Consider the following 12,073-nt stretch of genomic DNA (forward strand, 5'->3'; position numbering starts at 1 on the left):
TCGCTTAACTTTCGTTCTCATTTATCGTTTGAAGGATCATACCCGGGATCTTATTACTTAGGTTCCCTTAACCTTTCTCAATACATTATATTCCTTTTTATGATCCTCTATTATAATCCTTTAATTTAAATCCTTTTTATCATGTTACCTTATACTCAATTCTCTCCGTATCTAGTGGATTTCCGGGAAAAACCAAAGTGTTCGGAATTGGATTCTGACGATCTTTACATACACTTATATACTTCATAGAGTACTAATAATATCCCAGAATATCCATAACAGAACCCCTACATAGTGTGGCGTGAAAAGTTTTCTCATTCAGCTAAAACACTATTCACAAGGGTTACAAAAAGTTGAAAATTTTGGGGTTATTACATATTATAACCATGTTCACCTGATGATCATTATTCTCAGTTTTGTCATTGTGACTTGCTGAGCTAGTTAGCTCATTTATGCGATATTGTTTCTGTTCTTTTCCAGTTAAAAAGGAACCGGTTGGTACCGAGGATCCCCAGTCCAGCGCGAGAGCTAGGGGTTCAGGTTGATTGAGCTGAGCTTATAGGCTTCTTTTGGAATAATTTAAGTCTGTAAAAGTTTGTAATAATGTTTAATACTCAGTTTTGAGTTTGGAATAGTTGGGATTTAAACGTTTGTAATATAATAGTGTGTTTGGCTTGTGTGCATACTTTAACCTGTTGCGGTCCGTGGTGGTTGGTAAGTAGGGTCACTGCATATTATCATTATCTTTATTATTGTTATTAGCAGGTTATAAATAAGGTGTGTGGACCCCAAACTTCTGACCCGGGTTTGGAGGGCGCCACAACAGTAACCTGATCAAATCCCCTCTAATTCAAATGGAGTTTCTCATTATTGATGAACAACAACTGTCATAACCACAGTATCAACTGTGAGCTAAATTGTGTATTTATAACGTATAAATACCATTATTACTTTATCAGCATTTATTATAAATACTGATCTAGTTCTTTCAGCATTTATTATATTTTTCATTATATAAATCATGTTGGCATGATTACTCCTAGACCTTATTCAAGGACTATCTCTATTTGTATGACCACAGATCACCCTTCTTTAGCCACCTCTTATTTCTATAGGATAATCTTTCTTAGTCTTTTTTTGTGAGATGTGTGAAAAGATTGAGAGAAAAACAGAATTTAAGAGAGGCAGGATCCTTCCTGGAAAAAGAAGAGGTAGATGAGAGATAGGATTTAGTAATCCTTGTGAAGAAGATCTTACTATTAAAAGTCATGAGATATATGGTGTGAGGAGTAGTGAGACTACTATAAAAGAATAGAGAGATTAAGTTTTATTTGGTATATGTGTGCAGGTGCTCAGAGTTCTAAGGAAACAGATGCTGAACAACAGTCTTTTGAACCTGAAGTAGACTCTGATGTACCAAGGGCTATTAATCTCCCTGCAAGTCTAAGTACTGATACTTTCTTGCAGTCCATACATTCTACTATTCCACCACATGAGAAAATCCCTGTTTTTATTGGAAAACAATCCATTTACTCTACTTTTCCATCTCCAAAGGAAATCCGTGTTGTTGCTGAAGATGTAGTAGCACAACAGTCCATTCATAAATTTTCATCCATTTCATAATCACCACAGCATTTTACATGAACTGAGGTCCTGAAAGTTAATTTTGAAGCTCCAATTCATTTATCTACAATACTTGAAGATGTGGAGTTAATTGCTGAAGGTGTGGAAGCTTCTGAAGCTACTGGATCGTATATTGTACCAATTTTTAATTTTATTCTACATGCTGAAGCTGGTGATGAAGTTCAGCAATTAGTACAAAATCCAGTTGCTATTGAAGAATCTAATGATGGTGAAGAAGCTAATAATTCTAATGCTATTTTTCATCCTGAGGATGATCTTATCTTCCTTGAAGATATGCCTGTGCATGTGAGACAACAGAAAATGAAAGAGTTAGATGCTAAGAAGGAGCAGGATTATTCTGATAATCTCTGGAATGCTCATTGGAAAAATGATACATATCCTATTTCCAGAACACAAGCTGTTGCACATCTGGAAATAGCAGAACAGAAGATTATAAATCCTGATATACTGAATCATCTGAAAGCATCAACTTTAGTTGTCAAATCCTTACATAGAGTTCATGAAGCAACAACTACTCAAATCAATTAGATCAAAGAATCATTGATTGCTTCAAAGCTGACTACTCATCAGGAAATTTAGAAACAAATTTCACCAATAGTTGTCAGGAAAACTACAATTGAAGCCAGTCAAGCTAGATTGGAAGCTAAACAAACTCAAATGTCTGATCAACTTATAGAAGTACAGAATTCAATGGAGCTCATTCTTTCTCTACTGCTTGGTGATGATGCCAAAAAGGGGGAGAAAATTGTTAAATCTAAATGCAAGCAGCTGACATTGACAAGTACTGATGATGAAAATCCTGATGAAGGTAATAAGGAGGGACAAAAGGATAGTAAAAGAAGAAGAGGTGAAGATCTAGTTGGAATTAGTGGTTCATCAAAAGCAATCACTAGATTTCAGTCTAGACAAGGAGGAAAAAATAAGAGAAATGAAAGAAGAGTAGAAGATTTGACTGTGACTACTAAAATGCAACAATCTTCACAAGTCACAACTGTTGTTGATGAAGACCAAGGTATTCTGGAGATAGAAGCTGGTGCTGAAGCAAGTCAATATCTTTAAACTCTGAAAGTTAAAGGAAGAAAGATAACTTTGTTCTACAAGGATCCAAAGATTCAATTATTTGACTCTGGATGAGTAGAAGAATATTTGAAAAAGAAAATCCTGAAGTTGATCTTGAACAACTAAGGCAAATGGAGGAAGACTTCAAGAATTTTATTAAGACAGCAAATGTTGATATTGTTGTTATTTCTCAAGTACTTTATGAAGATGATCCTTCTAACAGACCAACCAGAGGTATAGTTATAATGGAAATTTTCCAGGCAAAAGATGAAGGATCTCTCAGATCACAAGTTATTGGAACTGCTGACAAGAAGCTTAAAGGAAAATAGAAGATAGAAGAAAAGTCAAAGATTTCAAAGCCTAAAGCCAAAGCTTGTGCGAAGAAGAAGTCAGTATCTAAGGAATCTAAATCTCAAACACTAATAAATCCAATCTATATAGTAGTTCAGGCTCATGATACTGAAGAAAAATGTAAAGAAGAATAAATCAGCCAAGCTCACCAAAGAAGGAAGATTAATGGAGCATTCTGAGCTAATGAACAGTAATTAACCTCTGACATTGCTCAAGTTAAAGAAGCAGTTCAGGATGAAGAGTAAAGTCTGATATTCACTAAAGCAAGATTGAATATGCATACTTGATTCCTACATTTAGATAGTTTTGACATCATCAATTGGAACTTGTTCATTTTTATATAATGAACAATTTGGGGGAGATTGTTAGAAGCAATTGATGATATCAAGCAGAAACTATCAAAAGTGCACTTCAGAACTTATATCAATGGATGATGATGATGTCAACAGATGATGATATCGATGGATGATGATATCAACGGATGATGATGTCAACGGATGATGAAATAAGTATTTGTTACATCAGTTGATCTTTGATATGGAAAAGGAAACATGAACTCAAGGCGGTGAAGGACTTTATCTCAGAAGTAATTTTATAGGTTTCCTTGTTTTTGATAGAATATGATTCCTATACATTGTGTAGTTGTGCTCTATATAAAGCACAGATTAGGTTCATGTTATAAGCATTGCGATATTATTATATCTTTTGTATAACCTAGCAGCTCTCAAGGATAATTGTTCATTCTTTCGAGAGAGTATGTTTGTAATAAGTTTTTATCAATTAATATAAAAACTGTTGATTCCGTTGAAGCTTTTTCGAATAGATTGTATTAACTGTATTCACCCCCTCTCTACAGTTGATTAAGGGCCTAACAAAAATGATATCAAGTCATTGATAGACTCTCATAATTACTTTCAAATACAGACTAATATGTCACTTGGAGCTATCATGGCAGCCTAAACATTCCATCTCAGTAAACTCTCCAAAATATCAGGGCTCAAATTTCTACACATCCTATTTAGCCTGCTATCAAGACTAGGGGGGATGGAGAAAGGAGATTTCAAGCTAAAATCTGCAAATTAAGAGGAGGTTGGTATGAAAGAGAGACTCAAGAGGGTAGCTGAAGGATCCTAGTTAGACAATGAGTTTGGTGAATTTCTAGAATGTCTGTGAGCCTCAATAAACCATAACTATCACATCTACAAGAAAGCTGTTGACAAAAATATATATTTCTTGAGGATTTTTCTAATCACAAAAGGGATGATGAGAGAAAGGATTATTGTGGTTAATATCAACGATGTTGGGGTGGATAGGTGTATGCATGTCTCTTTGTCATTTCTAAAGTCAATGAGAGCCTCAAAACTGGATATCTTCATCAAAAAAGTGAAGGTGATGATTACAGAGGACACCCTTTTGCTAAGAGAACTCAGAACAGGGCATGAAGAACCATTTCTTAAAGCCTTTCTTCAGCCTAGAAAATGAGTTTCTTACATATGCCCAACCACTAGAAAATACAAGTACTTTCAGATCCCTAAAAAATGTGTGATGGGAAATAAAAGATTGATGATGAAATTGGAATCAGGGGTGAAGGTTAAAAAGAATAAATCTGTGAAGGATATTGAGATGATCAAAATTCTAGGGAGATACATTAATAATGCTGAAAGCATGCTACCAAAAACTGTTATTTATACTAAGGATGAAAACAAGGATGATGATGAGCAAAAGAAGGATGAGCCTAAATTTCTTGGCTCAAATCCTAGTCATTCTAGCAAAAGCAGTGGGAGTAATAAGGATGGAAAAAAGAAAGGGAGTGACAAGGATGAAAAGAATGTCAATAAAATACCAATCAATCAAAAACTTTTAATCGAGTAGTATCTAAAGAAAAAGGAAACTCAAAAAAACCCAAAAGTAAATGTGTAGTCAACCTAAAACTCCATATGTTCAACCGTTCAAGCTTCTAAGCCAAAATACTTTAATAAAGTCACAACCAACTCTTTATTGAAGGATCCTATCCTAGCCAACCAAGTCACATTGAAAAAGCTAGTTAAACCTCCATCATTCAAGCCACTAATCAAGCTGCACTTCAAGTTTGTTGGAAGAAAGCCAATGAGAAATAAGGTTAAAATGGCATCACTATGGGCACGTTATAATCAAAATAATTTTCTACCAATCTCAGAAGAATTCTCAGAAGATGGTTACAATAATCAATAGGCTGAACTCATATATAAATTCTCTATGGATATTCTAGGAGAGGTGAAGATTTACTTCAAGGATGGCTCATTCAATCTACTCAACAAGAAAAAATGGAAAATTTCTCAACGGTGGAGCTTGAAATGGTGATTAGTCTGTTGATTGAGAATGATATGTTCACAAAAATAAGAAGGGTACAACTAGCTGAGATGTTGATAAACGGAGATAAAAGAAGGGCAAGGGAAAAGGTGGATATGGAAGATAGGGCTATTAAGAAGGTTGAAGAGCTGGACAGAATGGAGAAAAGATCAAATGAACTCATTGTTCAAGGATTGTGCAGGGTTTCTGAGAATGGTGTGTTTCCATACATCAAAACTCACAAATTGTCAAGGTACATGGTTGAACATCTTGGCAGTTACTCATTGGAAGAATGGCTAAAGCTGGTGAAAGCATTAAGAGGAACTGAGATCTTTGAAGAACTTGAGTGCCTTATAAGGTTGAAGGACTTAATTAGATCTATTCCAGGATATGAAAACTTTAATTAATTCTGTAATTCAAATTTTCATTGTAACAACTAGGTGACAGTTATGTATAAAAGGATGTACTTTGTATATCTTTCTTTTTCCCATTTTAGCTTGGATTAGTCTTGTTATCAGGCATGAATTTGTGACAAGCAATCTTCTTACAAATTGGGGTATATTTTTGTGCAAGACATGTCGTAATATAACAAGACTAAGTCACATTGACAATCCTAAGAATCAGTTGACTTGTAATAGTTTGTGTAGTTTATAAATATATACTTTAATTCAGTAAAAATGATTAGAAGACTAGACTAGAATATTTTTATGTTGCCCAGTAGTAATATAATTGTTTAAGGGGGTTGGATACAATTGTATAGATGTTTCAAACAAGTATAAAAACATAACAGTTCTTTATATTTCTGATAAAAACTGTTACAAACTCTCTCAAGAAATACTGATGTTCTTGAGAGCTTCTAGGTCATATGATACTCGAGTTAATCACTATATGATGTCCTAAAATGTGTTTATATAATACACAGCTGCTACAAATAAATTAAAGATATGCATTATCAATTACTAATAAAAAATGATACATATCTTTAACTAAATACATAAAGTCCTATCACTCAGAACGTAACAGATATCCATCCCTCAAAATAAGGAACAGAATCAATCTTCATTTTTATTCCCAGTGGACTAACAATAAGATTTACAGAAGGGGGGTTGAATGTAAATCTCAAAACTTTTTCAAGTTTTGAGCAGTTTTTAAGGCTAAGTATTTCTGAGAACAAGTGTGTGTGAATTGCTTGAAGCCAATACAGACAGATATATATTCAAACACAAATATAAAGAACACAGAGAACTTAAAAACTTTTCTGGTGGATTTTTTGTTCCACCAGAGATGTGTTATTTCAGAAAATCTGTGATTCAAAGAATTAAATCACAGCTGCTTCCTAGTACAAACTAGATGATTTTCTCTCTGAATTTTTCTAAACAGCTCTGGAAAATTCATATCTAATTACTAGCTGCTACTTGGTTTATATATATCACCAAGTTTACAAGTGAAGACAAAACTGTAAAATACAATTAAAAAGGCTCTTCATATGTTTCTTCTTCATTTCTCTATCCAATGTAATCTAGGATAATCTGTGAATCTTTGAATACTTCCTTGTTTGCACCAGAATGGAAATGCTACATTTTATTGATTCCTCCAAGAGGCTTCCACATTCCAGTTTGTCTCTGTCAACCCATGTGCCTCTGTCAGCTTATGAATTATCACTATCAACTGCTAATGAACTAAGCATCCGTTGAAGCTTTCATCCGTTGATGCCTTATCCGTTGAGGCTTTATCCGTTGAAGCTTTATCCGTTGATGCATCATCAGTTGAAGTCTTTATCCGTTGAAGCACTTATCCATTGATGGATATTATCCGTTGAAGCATTAGAGACATCCGTTGAAGCTTTGTTTCTTATCCGTTGAAGGTCTTCAATATCAGTTGATACTTCTTCACTTATACAAAATTACAAGGCATGAAATATTTACAATTAGCCCTCCTATTTGCATATCCACTAGTAGTCAACATGACTGATACTTTCCTACAACATCTAAGAATTATAACTTGAATCCAGAGAATGAAATGTGCTACAATACTAAACTTATTGCTAAGTAAAGCTACTCCTTCAACGGATAGCCAAGATGGTCTTATCCGTTGAGGCTACAAATACTAGATTTCTACTTAAGTGTTTTGTTTAACTTATCATCAAACTAATTCACATATTCCTAACAATCTCCCATATTTATGTCTACTAGAACTGTAGGCATAAATTTGGGTTTAGCTTGATGATAACAAAACACTTGACAAATATATAAACTGTAATAAAGCAGAAATTCAAAAGTGTTGCAAAAATGTGTATGCTGAGATGGAATTGAAGAATTACATTGTTTCCAAGGGTGCTCCTTTAGCCTGAGCAGATTAATTTCTTTTCCTTTGATCCCTTGTTTTCTTTCCTAGCCTCCTGCCATTCTCCTCTATTTGAAGTTGAAGTTGTCTGTAGAATTCAGCTTCATCTTCTTCATTGATGTCCAACTTAGATTGCATATCCTTGAGAGTTTCATTACTGGCAATCTTGAGCTGATCTTCAATTCTGAAAAATCTTCTGACTCCTTTGTTGTCTCTGAACTCCATCAACCAATGAGGTGATTTGTGAACTGTAATTCCTCTTTCTTGAATGAGTAATGTTCTAGGCAAAGCATTGGGCTCCCTCCAAGTTTTCCTTATGTTGGCAATCTTGTTGAGAATCTCAGTCTTGGCAGTCCTGGTAAAGCCAGAATCCCTTTGTATGGCTGAGTAGACTCTAATCAAGGTAGAGTAGCCTTCATTCAGAATTCTGTAAAGAGGCCAAGTTCTTTCCCCATCTCCTTTGTATTTGAACACTAGTCTTTCTGGTAGCTGTCTGTAGGCAGCTATTCCCCTTACTTCCTCCAGCTCATCCAGATAGAGTTCAATGTCTGAAAATTCTTTTATGTCACAGATGTGAACATAATCATCCTTAGAGGCTTGAGGCTTAGGCTTAGGCTTCTGTGTGAATTTGATTGAGGCTTTAGAGGGTGTTGATTTGATTCTTCTTTTCTGTTTCTTTGATGGTGGAGAAGAGGTTAGGAAGGTGGGCAATTTGATGGTGTCCCAATCAATTAGTTCCTCCTTGGGAATGATTGTTTCACCATGAATGTTCATGAAGGGGTCAGGCACAATGGGTTCAGGAATAGAGGGTAGTGGTTTGGATTTTGATTGGGTTTCTTCAGTCTTATCTACCATCTTTCTCTTTGCATTGGCCTTCTTTCTGTTCCCTTTCTGCCATTCTTCTCTTTCCTTACTTCTCTCTTCCATATCAGTATCAACCATGTCCCCCATAGCTTCATCTTCATTTTTGTCTTCAATTTCTTTCTGTTCTTCAGCCTGACTTGACTTTAGCTGTTTTTAAGCTTTGCTTGTGCTCTTTTGTCAGCCTTTAGCTGTTTGGCTTCTTCCTTCAACCTTCTGGTTTCTTCCCTCTTGGCTATTGAGAATTTGGGATGTCCTTACATCACACATATGCTATTTCCCTCTCTGAAGATAATAGCCATGTTCCTCCTTACAGTCACATCCATGGTCTCTTTGTGCTTTGTGATACTTCTACCCAAAAGCTTGTCTTCATCAGGCTTTGGAAGAGGAAAATCCACTCCTTTCATCTGAGCAAGGCTTAGAGGATTCTTTGTAGAGTCCTTATTGGATCTGTTGTTGGGCTTGAGAACCATAGATTTCAGATTCTTGGAAGAAGTCTCTCCAACCTTATTCCTCCCTACTGGCTTGAGCTCCATAATAATTGATTCCAGTTTTGTGCTATGCTTCACAGATTGTGATTGAGAAGTTGTAGAACCAAAAATTTGTTGCATCTTTTCATCAATCTTCTTCCTTTGCTCTTTGACTTGCAATTCAGCTGCTGCTATCTGGATTAGATCAATTCCATCAAGCTTTCCTTCGATTTGAATAGTTGGAGAAGTGGTGATGGCAGGAACTAGTACTTGAGATATTTGAACTATTGTTGATGGCTCTCCTTCCCCTTTCCCTTTATTCTCCCCCTTTTTGTTATCATCAAGGGTAGGGGTCAAGCCTTGTGCTTTTGCCAGCTGCATGAGTAGATTTGTTTGAGTTTGTTGATTCTGAAGAATGGTGACCATAGAGTCTTCAATGATCTGAACTCTGGTTTCCAATCTGGCCAGCCTCTTGTCAGCATCAGATTCTTTCCTCAGTCTCCCCAACAAATCTTGCATAGTACCATAAGGTATGACAGAATCCAACTTCTCAGGATTGTAGGATTTCAGATCAGCAATGTCCTGCTTGAGTTCATCCACACTTAGATTCTGTTTGAATTGCTGCAACTGCAAGAGATGCAGAGAGTCCAGATGAGCTTGAAGAATTGCCTTGGTACCAGCATCTGTAGTCTCCTGAAGGGCCTTCTGAATTATCATGACTTGTCTTACCAAAGTGACACCAAACTCTCCTGGTATTGATGCTTTTGCCCATGCCCATTCAGGAAGATCTGGAACAGAACTTGGGTCTGCTACTCCCCCTAAGTTCATGCTCTCATCCAAAGAATCAGAGTCATCATCATTAGAATTTACTTCAAATTCTTCAGATGGCTCACCAGCTTGAAAAGGCAGCCTGTTAACAGCAGCTTTGTCTCTGAGAAGAGATTCTGAAGTGTGTACAATGTTTAAAGTCTGTTATGCCTCCACATTGCCCTGAGCAGCCAATAATTGATAGGCTGAAACAGGATGAGTAAAAGTGTCAGCATCCAAGGAAATGTTATCAATTACAGCTTTGTAATGTTGCTGAAATTGTCTTTCCTTTTCTGCATCATCCACTTTCATTGACTCACTAGCAATGGCCGGATCCACCCTTATAGCTTCTGTACCTGCCTTTCTCTCATTTTCTCTATTTTCTTGCATCAGGGGCTCCCCCTGGCTCACACACACCCTCACACCCTCACCCTCACCTGCTAAGGTGGCACTCCTCTCACTCACTTTTGCCATGCTGGAAGAAATAGCATGCATATGGTGACTCCCAACCTCTCCTTTTGCCTGGGAGCAACCCAGCCTCTCACTCAAAAGATCACTCCCTTCCCTCAAATCTAAAAGTGATTGTACAGTAACCATGTCCTCTACAGTTGGAATTGTTTCTGTTATGTGTGTAGAGACCATCAACGGATAGGGAGTATCCGTTGAAGTGGAAACTGATGGTATCAACGGATAACTGTTATTAAGCTTATCCGTTGAAGAACAACCACTTGTCAACAGATGAGAGATATACGTTGAAGAAGGAAAAGATGTAGATATAGAAAGTGACATAATTGTTGAATCTGTGTGAATTGATTTTAAGTGAGGTGACACAGATTCTTCAACTACATCTGAAAGAATTGGCTGATGATCCAACAAATCATCTAAAAGATGATGATCATCAGGTTTTGAGTGGAGCTCCTCCCTGAGTTTTAATGAGGGAGAATCAGGAATTGATGTGAATATCATATCCACATCCAGAGAGGGTGATGGAGAGTTTGATGATTGGTGTGTTTCTATTATGAGAGAATGGGGCTGTGACTCCATATTTTCTGGAATCACATTAAGCTGAATTTGAGAAGGCACAGATACAGGTGGATGTATATGTGCTGTGTGTGCCCCTTGTGTGGAAACTAGGGTCTTGGCCTTCTTCTTCCTCGAAAAGGCTTTAATTGGTGAATGTGTGGCTTCAGTGTCCCTCCCTCTTTTGGTCTGTGTCCCTGGTTGGGGACTATTTTCAATAGTTGCACCCTTTTGGGAGGATGCAACTAGGGATGTGTTTGACTCCTTTTGAACCACCACAGTCTTTTGAGAGACTGTGGCTTGGCTGGCTTGGGTGCCACTCACCTCTCCCACCTTATCCTGGGGGGTTTCTTGATGTTCACCCCTCCCCTCACCACTCACACCCTGTTCACTCCCTTCAGGGTTTATGGTAGTTGTTACAACTGTTGTCTTTTGAGAAACAACAGAGGTAGTTTTCTTTGACTTGAGTTTTGAAACTTTAGTTTTGGTGGCTTTGGTAGGAACCTGTTTGGACAAAGACACAGATTTCATTGCCACACTGGAAGACAAAGAAACAATGGGGTTGGAAATAGTAGGAGTTATAGAAGTGTTTACCTCACTTACCTGTGGTGCATTCATGATTGGCAAATATACCAATGGCACCTGGCTGTTGAGGTTCATTCTCAAAAGGTCTGCAAGGACCCTTTTCTCTTGTGCCCAGCATTTGAGTTTATTATTCTCATTTGATATAATCAATCCTTCAGCAACATGGTTAGCCAATAACATAAAAAAATCTAGCATAGTAGATGTTATGTGGTCTATTAGCTTTATTACCTAATCTGGAACCTAATTCTAGCATGACACAGTTGCTAAAATTAAAGTACCTATCAGAAACTAGCATATAAAGCATATTAACAAGAGATGAAGTTATGGCATCAAAATTGCTAATCTTCCCAGAGAAAACCTTAATAAAGGCATCTCCAAGAAAACTCCATTCTTTCCTAAGCCCTTTCCTTCTAATACTACCTAAACTAGCAGAATCAAAAGCATAGCCTATGGAATCTAACATAGCAGATACATCTTTATCAGTGTGTGGTGTCATGGCATTATTCTCAGGCAGCTTAAAGCAAGACTGTATATCATCACAGTTAATGCAATAATCCTTACCTTTGAGAGAGAAGGCAATAGTCATATATGTGGAGTTGAACTCT

This window comes from Apium graveolens, chromosome 11 (assembly GCF_009905375.1).
Source record: "Apium graveolens cultivar Ventura chromosome 11, ASM990537v1, whole genome shotgun sequence".
Taxonomy (NCBI): Eukaryota; Viridiplantae; Streptophyta; class Magnoliopsida; order Apiales; family Apiaceae; genus Apium; species Apium graveolens.